The 20,773-nt window shown below is 39.9% G+C and overlaps 1 protein-coding gene across 3 annotated transcripts in view; it reads right to left on the bottom strand.

Annotated features, from left to right (window-relative positions):
- The window catches only part of MNAT1 (MNAT1 component of CDK activating kinase), a 129,924-nt gene that overhangs the window by 14,851 nt on the left and 94,300 nt on the right, over window positions 1–20,773 (bottom strand). The window contains exon 10 of one of the 3 annotated variants that reach the window (XR_014269296.1): window positions 19,412–19,489. The exons of the other annotated variants lie outside the window; for them this stretch is intronic. The gene's annotated coding sequence lies outside the window, so the exon portion shown is untranslated. The remainder of the gene's footprint in view (window positions 1–19,411; window positions 19,490–20,773) is intronic. 3 annotated transcript variants of the gene reach the window in all.

The raw sequence follows: 20,773 nt of genomic DNA, 5'->3' as shown, positions 1-20,773 counted from the left end.
TCTAAAGATCTCTGGCTATCCCTGAATCTGAATACAACTTCTAAACTTGAACATTAAATTGCCTCTTATTCAATTCAGGTGAAATTCTGTATGTGACAGGTGATTCTGTGAAGCTCTTAAGTAAAAGAGGAATTCACAGTTAAAGAAATAAACGGCCATTAGGGCAAGTACACAGTGAAAACATACATTGCTAGTTACCTTGAAAGACACTTGAAACCGAGCTGGGAGTGCTATAGCAAGCACACTTCTGCAGCTGAAAGAAAACTAACAACCTACAAGCAAACACATTCAAAACCGCTCAAGACTCACTGTGGAAGGGGTCTCTTAAAAATGTCAGCTGCTCCTTCATGGAGACGCATTTTCAGGAGATACTTTTGTAATAACATATAAAATGTAATGGTTTCAACTGGTTGCTTCTAGTTTTACATATTTAACCCTTTAAAAAACATTTATGCTTGATTTTTCCTTTATTCTGGTCACTCTCTTTTCAACTACTCTAAGTTTATCTCTCATTTAGTCTAAATCTAATATATATAAGGAAACAAAAATGTTAATTTCCAGTAAAAAAGACAGGTGAAGAAATATCAGCAATATTGCTCACAATACTGCTATCACAACTCAAAGGCAGTATATGAAGAAGAATTTGCTGCATGGCTTCTAACAACCTGGATAGAAAAGAAAGCAAACAGCAATGTCAGATGTAAGGAGGAAACCATAAACACAGAGAGGAAAAGTGGAAGACAACCAATGTCTAGATGTTGAAAAACAAAAGGGGGTGGGGGAAGAACAGTACACTATTTCCTTAGACAAATAAGTTAGAGTCGACAGCAAAGATTTCTGCGAGATCACTGTGGCTCCACTGCTTTTACAGTAATGTCCCAGATTTACAGCATTTCAGGGTTGGGTTCTACAAGCGTAGCTGGTGCCAACAAAGAGCTCAGTAGCCTTGTGGTGGGTTATTTTGCACCTCTAGACATGGAGGCTCTTTGTGTTTAAATATAATATATTTTATCATTCACAGTTGTCAGCAGTGGAAATTGTCATCTAAGCAGCAAAAGATGCTGTTGAAGAAACAGGAGGGACTGGTTAGAAAGCAAAAGTTATTTTGGCCGTGACAACCCATCTCACTGCCCATTTTGAGGGTAAGGGATCAAGACACCCATTGCAAATTGCTGCCTGAAGAGTCAGAAAAATCAATAGTAGGTAGGAAAGCCTACTTGCCAAGGCTACAGCCACTGCCAGCAGATTATTAATGCATCTGTCTGCATTCTTTAATGTTTCCTAAGAAGCAACTATGTTAACTGAAAAGGTGTGATGTGTCACCAGCCCTTCTCTTCTCTCCTCTTCATTTTCTCTCTATATTAAAACCTTGGCTACCAAAGAAAACAATCATGTTTCACCTCATCTTTTCCCAGCTTTTCTGAAGTCCAGTTCCTGCTCTATAGCAATATATACAGCCTAAGTACTATCCCTGACAAGCTGTTTGACAACCCTAAGTTGCACATCTATTTTACTCCCAGAGCTTTGGAGTTGGTAGGGCTTAGATGGGAAATGGAGGCCAATTAAAATAAACACAGACGATATCAATGAATTCTTCAGAAACACACAAGACAAGCAAAATGAAACACTACTGGCTTTTGCCCACAATTAGAATTCAGCCCATCTCGCAGGCTGAATGCTCTGGCCGAGGTCCAGAAAGACACTTAAGCACATGTCTTATTTTAAGCATGTGAGTAGTCTCATTGATTTTTCACTCATGCCAGTAAGAATATTCAATGTGCTTAAAGTTAAGCACATTGTTAAGTGCCTTCCTGGATCAAGGCCAGGCTATTTAGCCCTTGCAAGAGTTAGTCTACAGAATATTTGCCATTATTTTAACTTCTCGAGACTTTCTTTGAGATAAAGTCTTACGGTGTATGGAAATATTTCATTCATCGAGTATCATAAGAGCAATGACTGGTTTACAGCAACCTTCAGGGAACAAGTATTCTTCCCCTTCCCACATCTTCTGAAGCAGTAACTGGAAGGATTATCAAGACACACAAGCAAATACACCAATAAAGAAAATTAGTTTTGAAAGGGAAGCCAGCAGTCTTACTGATCTGGAAAGCAAAAGTAGCACCATACTGAAAAACTGACACACTAATTTTCAGTGAAAACTAAAAGTCATTCACCAATATCCCATCCCAATACCAAGTCCTGTACAGCAACTTTGAAAAAAAGCTGTTGACTGAAATGAAGTATCACAATAAGCACATATTCAATTCCATTTTTCCTCTTGCTTTTACAACCAGTTGAATACAAAATTCAAGACCTGTTAGTGCTTCCTCAAGATGATCTCACCACATCAGAGCACTTTATAGAGATCAAAGACACAACAAATACTATTGCATTTTGCTAAAAAGAAGCAAATGCCATTTGCTTTGCTACAGACAATTGGACTAATTATCTGGTTAGCATTACCCAAGTTCAGTATCATACCCTGAATAAGAACTAAAGAAAAGTGTTTAATATAAGGAAAGCTGTAGTGGATCAGACCAATGTTCCCTCCACCCCAGCTGTCTCTCTCCAGGAGCAGGAAAAGGAGCACACGGGAGCCTGACCACACTAGTGAGACCAGCAGGACAATATGAGAGCTTGCTCCTATTTAATGAGCAGATGTGGATTTTATTTCAGTACTTGTTTCCTCCTGGAAAATTTAAAGGGTGATATATGAACATAAAGCCAATTTAAAACTAGATCACCTCTTTGAAATCTCAGGTTGAATCATAGCTGTATTACTCATCATACCTTACACCAGTACAACACCACTGATTCCATGTTACCAAGCCCACACCTGATGGTGACTCAAGCTGCAGCATCTAAGACATCACTTTAGAAATTGGTGGACTACCCTCACAGACAACCTCTGAGACCTCTGCAAAAAGTAACTAAGAAGATAAAGGTAGCCTGCTGACCAACAGATACTTTCCAGTAGATTCTGGTTTAGTTCTTAATCTGAAAGAAATCGTCTCTCTCTTTTTTATATAAAGAGTTATTTTACATATCTTGATGCTGAGATTATTTGACAAAATTTCATCACCTTGTCATACAGAGTCTGAGCAGACAGACATAAAGGCCATAAAGCAGAGAAGCATGGAGGCTGGAAGGCACATCTGAAGACCATTCAGTCCAGCTGCCCTGCTTGAAGCAGGGTCATCTCAAGCAAGTTGCTCAGAGCTGTGTCCAGTCAAGATTTCAGTATCTCGAAGGAGGAAGATTTCACAAACTCTCAGGACAAACTGTTCCACTCTTTGACCTCCCTCACAGTAAACATATTTTAATGGAATTCCCTGTATTTCAATTTGTGCCCACTGCCTCTTGTCCTCTCACAGAGCACCACAGAGAAGAGTCTGGCTTCTATCCCCTTCACTCCCTGCCCTCCATCACATATTTACACACATTGACAAGATCTTTCTGAGCCTTCCCTTCTCCAGATTTAACAGTTCCAGCTCCCTCAATCTCACCTCGCACTACAGACACCCCAAGTCCTTACTCATTCCAGTGTCCATGTCTCTTGCACTGGGCAGCCCAGGACTGGACACAGCACTCCAGATGTGTCTCACCAGTGCTGAGCAGAGGGGAAGGATCACCTCCCTCGACCTGCTGGTAACACTCTGCTTAATGCAGCCCAGGAGGCTGTTGCCCACCTTTCCCACAAGGACACGTGGCTGGCTCATGGTCAACTTGGTGTGCCCCAAGGTCTTCTGCGCAAAGCTGCTTTCCAGTCAGTCGCTCCCCACTGTGCACTGGTCCACGGGGTTATTCCTCCCAAGGTGCAGGACTTTGTATTTCTCTTTGTTGAGCTTCATGCGATTGCTGTCAGACCACTTCTCCAGCCTGTCAAGGACTCTCTGAAGGGCAGCACAACCATCTGGTGGACAAGCTGCTCCTCTAAACTTTACACTGCCTGCGTACTTGCTGAGGGTGCACTCTTTCCCATGAGCCAGGCAGTAATGAAGAGACTAAGCAGTACTGGTCCCAATATTGACCCCTGGGGTATACCACTAGGTCCTGTTTTGCTTTAAAATCCACAAGGCATAACAGGTATGTTAACGTCACTAGGCTGTATTGTTTTAACTAGCTCCCATTTTTAAATTAAGATGGTTAAATAAGAGCGATGTTTTAATATATGCAAGAATCAACTTTGTTTCTGCACAGTATCTGCTGTCTTAACTCATTCTTAAAAGTGAATTTCCGTTAAGAAAAGTTCAAAAGTCATTTATGACTTTAGAGGGAAAGACAGACTTTTATTTTTTAACTGCTTTAGTATGTAACTAACCCAAATGGTAGACTTAATTAAAAAAAAAAAAAAAAATCATTTCTGTGGACAAAATTGCACCTTCATTTGAACTGATGAGAGCAACAAGAAAGCTGTATTCCTGAACTGGGATTATAGCCAGTTGATGATGGAAAAACATTGAATGTTTATGGCATAATTATAATGTTACAGCATTTGCTGCCAAAATTACAAAAATTATTCTTAAAATTATGCCCTAAATAGAATGTTGTGTAGCTAAACTGAAAGCACATTCCAAGAAACATGAAAAAACAAACTTACCGTGATTCCAAATCTAAATTATGCATACTAAGGGATTGTTTTAATAGAAGTACATTTAGTGGCTGAAAAAAGTTTCTCAAAAAAAATATTTTAAAGATCATGAATTCCTGATGTCAGAAAGAGTGTCACACGAAATCTCATCATTGCCTCATGTAAACTAACCTCAAATTTAACCAAGTGCAACTGTGATCAATATTGTGTCAATCTGAAAATATCTGGGTTTTAAGGCAATAAAACCAGATGCAATGATGAGTAAAAAGTTGGAACCCACAAACTGAATGGAATTCTTTGCCACTGAAAGGTCTGGAACAGTTATACTGACAGGGAGAAGCCAAAAGAATGAAAAGTTCTAATAGTATTGCCACACTTAGCATGAAGAGAGTCAAGTGCAGCAGAAATAAAAAAGGAGCTAGTTTGTTACTGTTGCACGTTGTTTAATTTTTTTTCTCCTGTAAAGGTGACATCCTCTACTTTTAGACAATTTGGGGCATGGACTGTTCCTCCACACACCTCTAAATCACTGTACAGTGTCTAGTACAATGGACTTGCATTATACGTTCCTTGGTACTTCTGTAAAGGAAATAAAACTCCCAACCTCATAAAATATAAACACTGTCAGATTTACCAACATGCTCTTGAAAAAGCCTTAAGAGTTACTGAACAGTAAGACCAAAAAAGGCCAATTATATATAGTAGCGTTGTGCTACAAAAGAGAAAGACAGCGGAAACTTTCTACCTTTACTGTGAAAACAAACCTGAAGACAGGGTTTTAATTTTGTTTGTTCTTTTTTCCCCAAAAAGTGCTAATCACCTTGCAGCCTTAGTTAATGGGCAACCATGACTTAATGGGCAACCATGACTTAATGGGCAACCATGACTTAATGGGCAACCATGACTTAATGGGCAACCATGACTTAATGGGCAACCATGACTTAATGGGCAACCATGACTTAATGGGCTCATCCAGTGAGAAAGAAACCCACCCAGTGGACAGAAACCTAACATTTGCCAGCCAGGTAGGTCTTCGTAGCCGGTAAAAACTAACTCCTGCAACAGTTTTATACTTGTTCTGCTGCAACATGGGACCACCTATAGCACTTACCAGAGAGAGGGAATGCAGTCTGGTTACCCAGTCTCTCTACTGATCAACTTTCATATATCAGAGAGACACAGGCCCTTTTAATCGTAGTACAGATACCCTGTTGGGCATGCTAAGTCATTGTACAAATGTGCGCGTACACAAATATGCATGTGCACGTACTGCCCACCATGTGCTCTGTCACGCATCCCAATCTCAGAAGCAAGTGATATAGAATAGAAAGTTGCCTACGACAATCCCTTTTTATTGTCTTTATCATTTCTTGGCAGCAATACTTATGAGTTGCAGTGGAAAACCGCATGAACTAAAAACAAAAATGGAGCTGGGGGAGGAAAAGGTGTCAGTGGAGAAAATAGAGTTTTATTCCTCAGAACAATAGCCCCTACCACGACAGCCTTGCTGGCTCCTTCTCCACTGACAGGAAATTTCTGTAAAAGAATCATGTGGTGCTGGAACACAAAACTGCAGAGCTTCATATATGAGACAGGCTATAGTCCTGACCAGGGATTAATGAACAAAGTAAAGAGCCCAGTCCTCTCTCCTTTGCCTTCCAAATGCTAAAAACTTAGAATGTGACAGAAACCTGTTGACTTTGACAGGATTTAAGTTATACCAATATGAAGTCAAAGAAGCAGAACAGCTAAAACTGACAGAAAAATAAAAACTACTTCCTTGCCTCACAGAGTCTCCCGCAAGTTTCTACCTTCATAAAAATAGGCAGAAAATCCTAGAGGACTACAGAAGGGCAATGGATTTATGAGACCTGAGAATCCCAAAACAAAGATGCAATTGAGCTAGTTGACTTTATTATTTTATCCATGAAAGCTTAAATAAAATAATAATTTTTTAAAGTGATAATAAAAATAAAGCACAGAAAGCACCTACTAGCATAGCACTGTGTCCTTTAGGCGTGTTTCCCTCCCCACCTCTGAAAAGTTGTCTGGCATTTGACATAATTGGGAGGAAGAATTTTCTCCCCTGGCGAAGTCAATTAACTTCACTGTATTCGTATCATCTGTCAGAGCTGAATCTGCTATCTTCTTCACGTCTGACACAAGCTTCTACACCTACTTGACAGATCAAACAGGTTTTAAAGAAATTGCTGTACTTTAAAGGGAAGTTCCATAGCTATGTTAAGCCAAAAAGCTGCAAGACAAGAGGTAAGTGATTATTATATCAGTATGTGACACACTCACCTAGAATATTACAATACAGTGTATCTTTGTACTGAAGTTCAGCTTCTTTCATGCAATTTGCTATTTCATTATGAAACTCCTCTAGTCTTCGATCATCTGTAGAAAATTAAAGAAGGTCTTTTCCTGCTTTGTGCTCTTGAACTGCTTCATTTCTCATATTAAGATATAAAAACTCCTTGCTATAACAAGAAATTTAAGAAACAGTGTGGGCCACTGCTTTAACATATCAGCCATAAACAGGTATATGCATTTTTGTGCACAAACATGCACTGAACATTATAATCAAGCTTTTTTCACATAAATATTAGTGCTCTATGCAACACTGTACAATGTGATGTCATTAGGTTACATGTCATGCCACTCTGGCATCATTAAACCAAGTGCCAGATCTCATCACATTTTATAGTCACTATAACTCAAGTCCAAACTCATTTCCCATTAGCCCCAATTTAATGTTTGTGTTTGTTGTACATCAATGTATAAACCTCCTAATTAAAGGCAGCAGAGCAGAGAAAGATAATGCATACAATGTGCTTAATGCTGTTCTTCAGTTAAAACGTAAACTAATAAATACAGCATGGTGGGTAATGCAGGTGTTGAAAAATCTTCCCTATTGAAATGCATTTCCTCTTAATCGACCGTTAAAAGCAACTGGACCAGTACTGCAGCTCTCCCAGATGGCAGCCAGGAACTGGGAGCTCTCACTGGACACATAATTGAGAAACAACGTCAGGGTCTCTGTGGACCTATACTTCTCAGTTTTTAAGTCCCCAAGCAGCATGGAAGAGCGTATCACAGAAGAAACACACTCACTTTTATTTGGGCACGGATCTATTCTGAAATAAAAAGCTATATTCTACTCACCAAAGTCACCCTTGACATTCTGGTGAGAAGGAGGGTTTGGTCAAATAAAATCTCTTTCCCAACTAAAATAAAGCTAATAATTTCTAGTGAGTTGGTAAAGCACAGTGCATCACATCTGACAGGCTGCTGATGTGATTTAAGGGAAGAGAGCAAAGGACCATATTGATTTCTCCCATCAGCAGGACAAGCACTCCAATAACTTGACTGTAAAGTAGCTACACAGAAGTATTGCTTTATCTGCCACACAAGTGCTAAGGAGGTTTTCAAAGACTTAAATAATATTTTGGCACATAAATCTACTATGGGCTAATGAGACGCCCTTTGTGACCGAGAACTTCTTGTACTACAAAGGTTCTACCAGCTGGAGCCACGGAAGAGCAAATACCACATGAGAAGCAGAGACGGCTCTTCGCAGACCACCTCTGTGCTATTCCAACACAGACTGGAGCACATGCAAGTCCAAGCTGCCCTAGAAGCCATCTCAAACGTAGCCCACACGCACACTTTACCACGAGTGCAGCTTTACACAATTTCCCTATAGCTCTTTAGGAAGGTTAAAACTGTATCAATGTAAATTCGTCACTTTTTGTACAAAATGTACATCTATTTTTTCAAGGAAAAAAAGATTTGGTGAGATTTCCACAGGAATGCTATGGGTCTCCTTCCTGCATTGGTTATCTTTTTGCAGAGTTATTATCCTTTAATCCCACTAGAGTGCAAAAGCTCCCACTATATGCTCTGCCCATTTAATGCACTGCTGCTGAATATATCCCACACTGACCTACAGACTTGTACAACCAACACTGGTCTCAAATTTCTTCATCCCAAGAACTACCACATCCATCAGTGACTCACCTTAATGAAAAGGAACGATCAAGCTCACCTTTAGGTTTATGACAAAAACAGCCAGTAATTTTTTTTCTTAAAGTACCACATTCAAATTAGTTTCATAAGTTCTACACCAAAAAATACTTAAGCACAATTTACACTGATAGATCTCAAGAAATAAGTGTAAATGGGGATTCATTATCCGATGAGGTATTTTCCCTGCAGGTATCTCATTTTATCCCAGTGATACTCAACTTTCATCTACGGTTTTAAAGAAAATATGAAAGTCATTCCTTGTAAAACGCACAGCTGTCAAAAAACCTGAGGGGGCTGGGAAAATAGATAAATTATTCAGGTTAATCTGTAGCACTTACTAATACAGACTTCTTCCAACTAGAGACAGCTTAATAGCAAAGGTCATGCAGCTAGGAGCAAAGAACACAGATCACACAAGACACAGCACTACATAAATTAATTAATACTGGAAACAACATAGAGGTAATAGTGGCCAACTTACAAAACGTGAGGCTCTGGTTACTGCTGTAGCTAAGGAGGTGAATACATACACAAAATATCATCAAGCAGGGAAATGGGGAGGTAAAAAAAAAAAATAAAGAAGGATTTACATATGGACTGAAGCCAAACTCCAAAGGTATTTTGGTGCTTAACTGCCTTTGAGGATTTCAGTCCACCTGACTTACCAAAGGCTATAGAGGAATCTACAATAGGATCTGATCTGATCCATCTCTCTGCGTGGTCGGTCTCTTCCTCTGCGGCTCTGCAAGCATCTTTCCAAACAGCACTCACTGCCCCATGCACCCATACATCCTTATACACTAAAGCCGTGTTTCCAACACCTTTCCTTCTCTCGTCTGATTATCCTAAGCTAGTATGTGTTTTTCATCAATTCAGAGCCTACGGTTCATTAAAACTAGCAAGACAGAGTCTTCATTCAATTAGTTGCTCTAGAAAAATGTTACCTTTGCCTATTCAGTATTCAACCTGTTTTTCTGCATAAGTTCTCTGTGCATTAGCTTCTCTCTTCTGGGGCAAAACACCTATCTTCAGCTGTAGTTGCTAAAACAATCAATGCATTGACATGCCTACAGAAACACCTAATAATACGACAGCAATAACAACAAGGAGTTACTACGCTGCAAATGTAAAATGATATATAATGATATATGCATATGCACATATGCACACACACACACAAACATACAAACATATATCTCAATAAAATCATTCCATGAGAAGTTACAGCTTTTCTGGGTGCACAGAGCATGCTCTCAAAGCAAGTAGTCTTCATACCTTAAGTCCTGCCCTCTTCTTGAAAGAATTAATGGTACCACTGCAGTTTCTTCACCTCTTTGCAAGGAAGCAGAGAGTTTTGGGGAGCTCTCATTCCCCCCCACATCTATCCCCACCATGTGGCAGCTATTCTTCTGGGACCATCCAAATCTTTTACCAGAGGACAAGCAAAATTTTCACAAACAGCTCATTAAGAGAAAATATAATCAATGAGTTCATGTGTGGGCTGGAGAAAAGGGGGGAGGAAAGAAGGTGAAGGGACACCAGGAGCACACGTGCTTATTTAGATGCCTTTTTCCTAGAAATTTTGCTAAATTTAGCATGTCTTCTGAACCTTTTTTGTTTAGTGTTGTTTTTGTTTTATTTTTTAAATCAGAAGTATTTTAAAGCCTCTCTTTTACTTGTGTTTCTTACTTTTCATATTGTTTTTGCTTTCTTAAGAAAACTGGCAGCTGAAATGCTGTTCTAAAAACAAGTCACAAACATTTAGCAGTGTTGCCATTTCAAACCCCAGACTCAGCTGAAACTGCTGTGTGGCAAGACGATGCTGTTTCAGCTGTTGGAACCCTCAGAAAGGGCAAAAAATGCTGAATAAAACCAAAATATAAGTCATGAGTCAACAAAAACTCTGGGGTTTTTGTTGCAAATAACCATCCTTCAAAGCAGCCCAAAATAGAGGATACACTATTCTTTGAAAACACCAGTAGCCTGTATTATCACCTCCACCCAGCCATTCCAGCTTATGTGGTCCTCTCTAAGTGGCAAGTTCTTCCCAATGCCTAACATTGATATTTCAAAATACATAATCCCATTTTGCAGATAATGAACCAAAACGGGGAGGGGGGGGGGGGGGACGGACGACAAACTAAAAAAAAAATAAAAATTAAAGCACAGGCCCATAAGGAGCTTTGGTGTATAACTACCATAGATTTCAGAAACTTGACCTTACTAGCCTTCCCAAGCTCACCCAAAGGCTGCAACACAGTGGGGAAACCAGCTCGCTCTCCGGAGGTTTTGACTAGATCCCTGCTGTACTTACCTGTCATCCCTCAGCAGGGCTGCTGGGCAGATGCTGACACTGACATTAAACTTTGTTACTGTTCTACTACGCCCATGGAAACAAGAGGTGCGCACACGCATGAGGGTTGTGTGAAATACACCCATATACAAGTACTGAAATCTCTGTATTTGCTATCCCCATTCACAAAGTATTTTTCTAAGAGGATAAAAAAAAAGCATTAAAAGAAAAGACATTGATTCCCTTTTCTGACCTTAAATTCTCAGGGCAGGCAGCCTGTAAAACCTGCTACTGTAGTACATATGGGCAGTTGATCTTAGCAGATAGCTCCAGATGGTTTTTCAGCATTTCTGTTTTGAAATACAGGAAAGTCAACTAGCAGCCAGTAGCTCCCAGTAAAGCCAAATACCTACTAACTCGGCCAAGCTATTACCCTGACAAACAGCCTGCAGCATTAGCGCACTGCTTCACTGCCGCAGCTCTCCGTCACAGAGGTAGCCACATTCCTTTGCTCCATTTGCAAATATCCCTGAGCCATGTCAAGCATGCTCCTCAATTATATGAAAGTGCCTGTGAGCACACACAGTTCATCCACTGTATTGCAATGCAAAAGAAAGTAGTATCCACATATACTGCCCAAGGGTAGGAACATTAAAGGCACTTCTGTAGGCCTAATCCTACTCCCACCAAAGCCACTACAAATACCCTGTACCAGGGATGGGAGCAGAACTGGACCTATGTTGAGCTTTTATTTTTAGTTTTGGCTCTAGTGTCACAACTAGAGCCAAAAAACATGCCAGGGAACACATAAACTTCCTACAGCTCTTAGGAGAAGTCAGGGAAGGAGCGTGGAGGCATTAGCTGCAACAACTCATGATAACCGTGAGGAGGGCACTCGTTCTCATCTCCAGGCTCCAGGGTCAGTACCAGCTGTTACGACACTATTGATTTTTCACATTTTTGTAGAATTGGACAACACCAATTCTATATGTTCTTCTGATGGTCCATGCTTTTCCAAGACATTTAAGGGTTAGATAAATTGAGTAAATACAGCAGACCTAAAAAGTCTACAGATCACCTCTGGGTAGCAAGAACAAGAGAGCAGTTTCACAAAACCAGCAACTGCAGTGACTGCTCTTAGACAAAAGCCAAAAGATCAAGAAGGATCCTATGGCCTGGATTGCTCAAAGCTGAGCACTACTCATTCACAGCAGACTCTTGAAATCAAACTTCCCTATTGGACTCACACCTTCCCAACAATACTGGCTTCTCTTCTGGTGAGAAAAAAGCAGGATGCACCTACTTCATGGAATAAGGAAAATAAAAAAGGCAAGATTTTCTTTCCATATTTCAGATTGTTTGCAGACTCGTATCTGTGAGACTTTTCATTCCAAAATTAACTGTGCGCTGAAGAAAGTCTGGAACAGCAGAGCCTTTATGCTTCCAAGTTTTGAGATGGCCTCAGAGTGCAGATCTCTTCTCTCATTTCTGGAATACTTTTTGACGATTAACAGAATCAATGACCACAGAGCAAGAAGTCTGCCCAATCCATCAGGGCCTAAATGTGAAAAGAGGAGGAGGAGAGAGGGAACCTTCTAATGACAGGAAGGGGAGAAGGGGTGTAGGGTTTTTTTGGCTTTACTCATAAGTACTTCCTCACGAATTCTGGAAGAGAATCAGGAAATAAAGATAGCAGCCAGAACTCTCCTTCTCCATCTTTTTAAGGGAGAACAAGACAAATGCAGCAGTAGCAAACAAAGGAAATACACAAGTAGCCTTCTCTATGCAAGGCAGATGCTACCCCAGTACACAGAGTTAGCGTAAAACTATGGTATAGAGGTCATCTGGGAAATTCTCAATAAATATTAAAAACAAGTAAGTTGATATCTGCATTTTTTCCAAAGTTGATGAAAAAAATTAAAGCATGGGTTGATGCTCCTGAGAACAGAGGAGTTACTAAGATTCCAGGTTTAGGGGAAAGAACAAATAGCTGGAGAAACTATCTGTTATCTTGAATCTCTATTAACGTCAACCGACTCCAGATAAGAGAAGATCACCTACTTTGGAGCCAGGACCGCAGCACCTTTTCTGTCCTTCCAGAAAGGCTCACCTGACTTTTTGTGATGAGAGAGCAGAGGTACATGGACACAAGCCCAGTGGACTAGTCAACTAGGCGTGGCTCGGCTATTGCTGGTACCAATGCCAGCAATAGCCAAGACATGGGACCTCCTGTTTCTACATGGTTTGCCCTCTTCTCCTTACCACAGGTTTATGCATTGGTACTATCCAGCCTACAAGGACAAAGAAGGAAAGAAAAGAGATTACTTTGTTTTCAACAGAAGGTAGTCCTTGTGCTCTGCAGTTATGCAGAGGAAGAGCCAAGAGCAAGTGAGCAACCACCACTTGATATTAGTAGGGCATTAAGAGCATAGAGAATGTGCTCACCTTAAGCAGCATCTTAGATGAAACACCACATCACCTCTCCATCAGGAGAGCAGCTGACTGGATCCCTCAGAAAAAAAAACAAAACAAAACAAAAAAAAAAAAACTATCCCTGCTACAAATCTGGATTGATGGGTCATTAAAAAGAGTGACTAAAACACTTTTCTTTTTGGTAGAAATTCTTAAAATATAGAAAAACAGAACCACATCCAGTACAAAAGTAACCAAGGATGTAGCAAGTGTATTACATCAACTTAAATAATAAATCTAACGTGCTAATATTTTCATCACCATACTTTGTTTTCACATGCTTTCGAATTAGTCTAACACTATTTTTAAACAAATCCTTTCACTGAAGAAAACATCAATATATCAGAACTGTTTTTTAAACTAATGAGTTTCCTCTTTTGCAAAGCAATTATTTTAAGTACCGAAAAGGTTTCCATGGCACCCTCCACTTTCAAATGGCAAATATCGGCAATAGCTGGATTTAAAACAAACTAAAAACCCCAAATCAGCAGCGTTTGACTCAAGGAAAAACATTAAATATTTTCAAGCAGAAGAACTGAAAAACTTATTCTTACTGAAAGAAAAAAATATGTACGCACACCTGCTGTTCTATCAATCTAAGCAGGAAACCATTTCACTGCTGCATCATAAGTAGAAGAAAAGTGCTTATTAAAACATTAATCACAGTCCATTATGTTCTGACTCCATGCCAGAAGTTCCCATTACATCACTGAAAATATCTATTAACCAAAACCTGATTCTGACAAGTTACAGAAGTGTAGTGTTTAGGATTTAGTAATGTAAAAGTCAGTTTTAGAAGAACAGTTACACAATTGATTTTGCAGTGGCAAGCAAGTATAATTAATTGTTTTTGTGACATTTATTACTGCAATGGGGTTGATTTAACTGGTGTTTCTACTGTAAAATTATTCAGAAATTATTTCAAACTTCATCTACTTTTATTAAACACATTTATTGTGAAGGTATTTAATACCTGGGGCTGGCTAAACAATTTTAAAATGTGCTGGATATACTAGTACATGTAAAACTGTATTGTCTTGTGTAAATATGGGCCTTGTTTAGAACTACGTCTCACAGGAAATTATGCCAAATGAAAACCATCTCCCCTTCTCCTCTCCCACTGAAAAGGATTTATGTTTTTACATTTAATACCAGTTGGGTAAAGAAACAAAAACATGGTGGCCTTACCTTCAAACCTGAGCAATAGCTCATCTGTGAAGTCTGATTATGTTCAAACCCCTATTTTGTTATTAGAAACATGGCCTAACTCGAACGCCTCAATTTGGAAGAGAGAAGTGAACAACTCAATTCTTTCTGGGAGCCTGGCACTACATGGCTTGTTTACCTACAACAGTTTTCAACTATTAGCAAGGCTTTACAACCAAAGCCATGAAAATCAGTTCCTAAATGCGTGTATATAATCTCCAGCCAACCAACTTAATTGCAGGTACTTTCTTCAACCCCTGTAAGCAGCACCACTAAAAAACAAACAAACAAGCAAACTTACAAAAAAAAAACCCAAACCACAAAGCTATACAGCGTGATAAGAAACACATATGTCCCTAACCCAAGGGGGGGGGGGGGGGGGAAGGAGCATACTTTTAAAAATGCTGAATTAATAATTGCCTCTGTCGCTGTACATTTAGTGGCACCAATCCTCCCAAGACCACTGTCCGTTCATGGGACAGTCCTCCCTTTCTCAGCTCAAGTGGGTGCTGTCCCATGCTCTGCGTGTGTAAATTGATAGGTTTACTGGCCTCACCGTGGGGTGTACTGGCTGAGGCAAAGCACTGTGCAGACAGCACTGCAAGCCAGCTTCAGCATCTCCAGCAACCTTATAGTGGGTGTCAAGCAACCAGGTAACATCTCAATCATGCAATACAGAGGCTAATTTGAAATGAAAGCAGTGGATGCTTATAAATGACTAGTATTTAGAGAAATCATTGAATATAGCTCCATCCTCCAAATACTGGCATTGAAGAGACTCATGTCATTTAAGCACCTCATGTCGTTAATGTTCGCGATGAATAAAAGGGGGCCGGAACACACAAAGCAAAGAACAGCTGTGCTTTTGGGGGTTTTGTTTGTTTATAAAAGGCTTGGGTTCCTCTTTTCCCTCCTTGACCCAACATACATGAGTGTCTAACTACAAAAGACACCCGAGACACCTTTTACCTGTCCTTGGACTTCTTCCAGTTTCAAAGACCCAGAGCGCTTCAAGTTTTCCCCCCCTTTCTTTTTACGTAGTGCCATGATGCCAGAACTTACGCAGTCTGGTTTCCTACAACTTGGTCTTGTGAGTGCTTTACAAGCTCAAACTGATTTTTTTCTTGGGCAGTTGGGATATCTACGAGGTGCCTCACTCCATGCAGCCTCTGTGGTGACTAGTAAGTTACAACCTTACCAGGCAGCCTTTTTTGTCAGCGAAGGCACTTTTAGGGTCCCCCTCCATATCCAACCATTCCTTTTCACGGAGCAGCTAGGGTCTTAGTTACCCCCCAAGATCTCTGCCGCTCCACAAAGCGTGACTGCACTCAGTGAACAGATGCACAAACTGCTAGAATGGAGGGAGATATAAACTCCAATTCTTATGGATGTGTAAGACTTGGATTTTTATTTTCTTTAGAAGGAAACTAGGAAAAATAAAGACGAGAACACACGTGATCAGATATCATTAACTCTAAGGAAAGATCTCCAGTTCCTCTTTTCCAAAACGTTCCTCCTGTGTGATCTAATCTGGGGGACATCAGGGTTACCATCAAAATAAGAAAATAAAGGCTACCAGCCTAACCCTTAAAAATCTTGCCATCCATCATATCAGGTGTGAGATCCGTTACATACATAGGATCAAACTTATGAATAGAATTACTGACTTTGGTAAATGGTACGTTCCTCCAGGAAGACACCCCTCACTCCTACAACTTAGCACTCTTCAGAAAAGCTTTAAACATTGCTGACTCCTGATCACTGTAAAAATACTACTCATCAAGAATAAAGCTGCAACAAAGCTATCTGAAGGGGGTTAAAGAATCACAAGCAACAGCTTGAAAAGCTGCATGAAGTTTCAAGCAAGACTCCCCCATGCTTCTCTCCACCTTTTCAGGAAACTTTTAAGTCACTTTTTCAGTCATTGGATACCCAATTTTAATTTGGAAGGCTGCTTTATGGCTATGTTTATCAGTGTCAGTCCAGAAGATGCCTCATTTCTGGCTTTATTTTCCCCTTCAGTGGTCTGTTTTGCAGGCTGTCCAACTCAGTCTAACTATTTTCACTATACGTGAAAGGAATGTTTCCATCCTTGAAACAAACATTGAAGGGTCTAGGAATCCTCCCTCTCTTCCTCTTTTTCAGGCTTCCTACTTATATTTTTATTAAAATGGATTTTTACAAATACTTTAGAGGGCAAATTCAAACCAGGATAGACTTCACCTTTCTAGTTCAAGTACATCTGAGACTAAATAGTTAATCTAAAAGATCAGTCCATCCAAACAGACCCTTCAGAAAACCATGAGAGTGTTTGCCTAAACTGCCTCAGAGCAACTCCTTCTCATGACGTCTCTCTGCCATTCCTTATGGCCAAATACAAACTGTGGGTGATGCTCAGATGCTGATCAAGAGAAGCTCCTTCTCTTAGCAGTAGTCTTCAATGAGCATTATTCTCCCATATTCTCCACAACCATTGGACAGACTTTGCTCCTCATTGCTAAGGTGCAATACTTAAAGGGAGGGTGCCAGGGGGATGGGAACAGTCTTTTTTCAGTGGTGCCCACTGATAGGCCAAGAGGTAACGGGCACAAACTTGAACATAGGAAGTTCCATCTTAACGTGAGGAGGAACTTCTTTACTTTGAGGGTGGCAGAGCACTGGAATAGGCTGCCCACAGAGGTTGTGGAGTCTCCCACTCTGGAGACATTCAAAACCCGCCTGGACGCCATCCTGTGCAACCTGCTGTAGGTGACCCTGCTCTGGTGGGGGGGTTGGACTAGATGATCTCCAGAGGTCCCTTCCAACCCTGACCATTCTGTGATTCTGTTCCTGCCTCTCCATTTTAACACTGAGCTTAAAGAAAGCATTTTGGGGCTCTGTCCTGGGGAGAACTACAAAAGCTGAGGACACTCATGCCCTTCTGTTGCTAAAGTGAGAGACAAGTAGGAAAGATCACTCCTGCATGTGCAATATGTATCATTTTTCTTGTGGCAACTACACAACTCCCAATGCAATTATACATATCGCTGAGAAGTCAGAGAAAGACTCATAAAGGGCAACATGATTGAGTGCAGGAGAAGCCAGGAAAGAAAAAAGTAAAGAAAAAGAAGACACTGAGCACAAAAACTACTGATCTCAAACTTACCACGTAATTTCAGAGAAGCAACAGAAGACATAAAATCTGACTTCTACAAAAATATATTTTGCTAATGTGATGGAAGACAACTAGGGAGTAAAGTCTGTGGACATATAAAGTCACAGGAGAACCACACATCAACAGCGATATCAATGCAGGGGATGAAGGGAAGGATAAAAGCAAAGAAGAGCTTCCAATAACAGGTAAGAAATACCATACATCACAGACCATCAGCTATTTTTAAGTGGCTGGTAGTAACAAGGCTTTGACTTGGTGAGATGGAAAAGACTGCAGAAAATAAGGCATTTGGCCCACACAATTGCAGGGTGCCTCCTGCCACATTATAATCCATCAGCAGACAGCTCCACTGACGCTTTCAGCTGCCCACTCAGCCTCATTGCCTCTACACCTGCAGAGACAGTTCAGGGTTCGCCTCATACCAAATTTCAATAATAAAGCCAATATTACCATCCTGATTTTTTGAAGCAATTTTAAATATTTACTGGTTAATCGTGTAGTAGTTTGCCAGGCAGTTCTCCATTCCTTATGTTAACACTCGGATTTCTTTTCTTCATATTATATGTATTTTAATAAATGCATGATTTAGTATTCTGCAAGCCCACACTACAAAAAGACTATTCTGGAATAAATGGTATAATTACATTTCCTACAGCGACCTTGTAATCTCTCGAGTATTTATTCTAGACTAAACAGCCTTACTCAGCTGCCCTGTGTCTGATTGTCGATGAAAGAAGCTTGTTTGACAACTGCTTCAAGCAGAAACATATTTTTTCCATGATTGCATGAAAAAGTAAAAAAACATTACCAGACCAGTATTCTGAGTACAGAGACTCATGTTAGATCGATGAGTTAATTTTGAAGCCAAACGCCAACAAAAACAATTACTATGGACATTCTGCTGTCATGGCCAGCTTTTGAGGTTAATTTAGTGGTACATATACAACTGCAGCCAACTTTACATATAAGAAACTACATGGTGTATGCAGGCTTCCTTCTTTGTTTCTTTATATATTTTCCATATTCTCTGCTTTTATAACCCTCCCGAGACCTTTTACAGTTACAGAACCCACACTATACCCACAGGTGGGCGGGCAGGAAGCAAAACTCTGTTTCATAAGCAGTCCACTTTTAATATATTCAATTGCTAATGACCTTGACAGAAGAGCTCCATGCAAAACACCATATACTACAGGGTGTCGTTTGAAATGTTCATAGACATTTTTGCCAGAAAGCCGATTTCTTAAACAGTAAGATTTCAGACTTACTAGAGGCTGCGCTCCTTTTCTCGATTTCCACTCGGTTGGAAAAACTGGTGCTAATCTACCTCCTCTATATTAAATTCGCGTCCTTCCAAAATCCTACCACAAAACCTGTAGGATTTCTATAGGACACTAAAGCAATACAAGACAGTTTCTACATCAAATCAAATCAAGATGGTTTACACACAGTTCTGTTTCCTCTCTTGAAAAAGACAGCACGCTTGGCCATATTCACTATTCCAAAAAAAGTGTACCCACCTAGTACTTCTATTGTCATTCGTAGGTTTTTATTCAATTATTCGTGATAAAATACTTCACTTTAGAAGAAAAGAATAAATACTTCACTTTAAAAGGCTGTATGCAAATGGAGCTGTGTCTTTAGAGCAATAATCACTTCTTACCTGCTAATTCTCATTCATTAGGTGCCTGATTCAAAACGCATTGCAGCTGACAGAAATCTTTCCACTGAGGATCAGGCCCTGCAACAGGAGACACTGGGAAATTCAGACCATATGCCTTGGTAGCCTAGAGAATTGCTGCAAGAAGGAGTGCAGCCCTCTACACGTTCTCCAAAGCAAGACAAACTTTCCTTGCTCTTACTCAACCTTTTGACTCTGACTACTGAGCTTATTGAGAAACTATACTCTACCCAAAGGAGCAGAATGAATTCAGTGTTCAAAATCAATAGGCCAAAGCAGATAAAATAAGCCCTTCATTTGCAGCTTTTCTTGTTTTCCGAGATTCAAGAAATATCTGCATACCCCAATGACAAAGACAGCAGATGTGAAAAATCACCTGCTACAACTTTTAAAGCCCAGCGGTCCTGTCACCCATTCAAAATCAATTCTCAGTTACTTCACTGTCTTGAAACCAACACAGACACTGACAGGATTTTAGCAAAAACTAATCTGGCCAAAGACCAGACCAACTATGGTTTAAGAAGAGAGCATCCTTACTACTGCCTCACTTACAAAAACAATTCACTATGATTGACACCAAAGAAGTTAGACGAGTCACTTCTAGATTAAGTGCCAGAACTCTACATGTGTTTCAAATTACACTACAACACTGTACAACAAAAGAAATATGCAGAAATTTTCCACTTAAAATGAAGGTTAAAAATTAAACGCTAACAAAGCTTTAACAGATATTAAATCCCACCTCATCTTAATTTGAAATTTAAAATGACTGAGCTGCCCTACACTAGGGAAAAAAGGAACTAATCAACCCAGTTGGTTGTTATAAAAAGCACAGTGGGCTATAACACATTTGTTGTATGCAGAGACTTCCACACTCTCTGACTTTGTTCAAGTGCTTACCCTCAACTCTTAAAATTATGTTTTGTTTAGATTTAACTTTTAAATTATCAAAGTATATTACCTATCCCCATTGGATTAGTGTTCACCATTGAACTTTATTTTTGCATGATATTTAAACAAAACACTGACTAAGTGGAGTGCTCCTTAACCATGTGGTTACACGTGAAAACAAATGGATAGATCAAAGGGAAGTCACATTATTCACTAAAGGAAAGCAAAGATTTTTGGAGCAGACTCGATTTTATTTTTGTTATATACACACATGTATATATTCAGGATGCATCTCTCCAGACAAAGTTAAGTAGACAAACACAATTTTATTTTAAGGAGCCCAGGCTTGACTTGATTACAAAATCTGCACAAAAGTTCTCTGTTAAGGCAGAGGATTTTTAAGTGGAGTGCAAACAGAAATTTTTAGTTGTACTTATAAATTACCTCCATTTT

The sequence above is a fragment of the Vanellus vanellus genome (genome assembly GCF_965231255.1).
Source record: "Vanellus vanellus genome assembly, chromosome: 6".
Taxonomy (NCBI): domain Eukaryota; kingdom Metazoa; phylum Chordata; class Aves; order Charadriiformes; family Charadriidae; genus Vanellus; species Vanellus vanellus.
The sequence above is the reverse complement of the archived record's forward strand: the minus strand, read 5'-3'. Positions and strand labels throughout refer to the sequence as shown.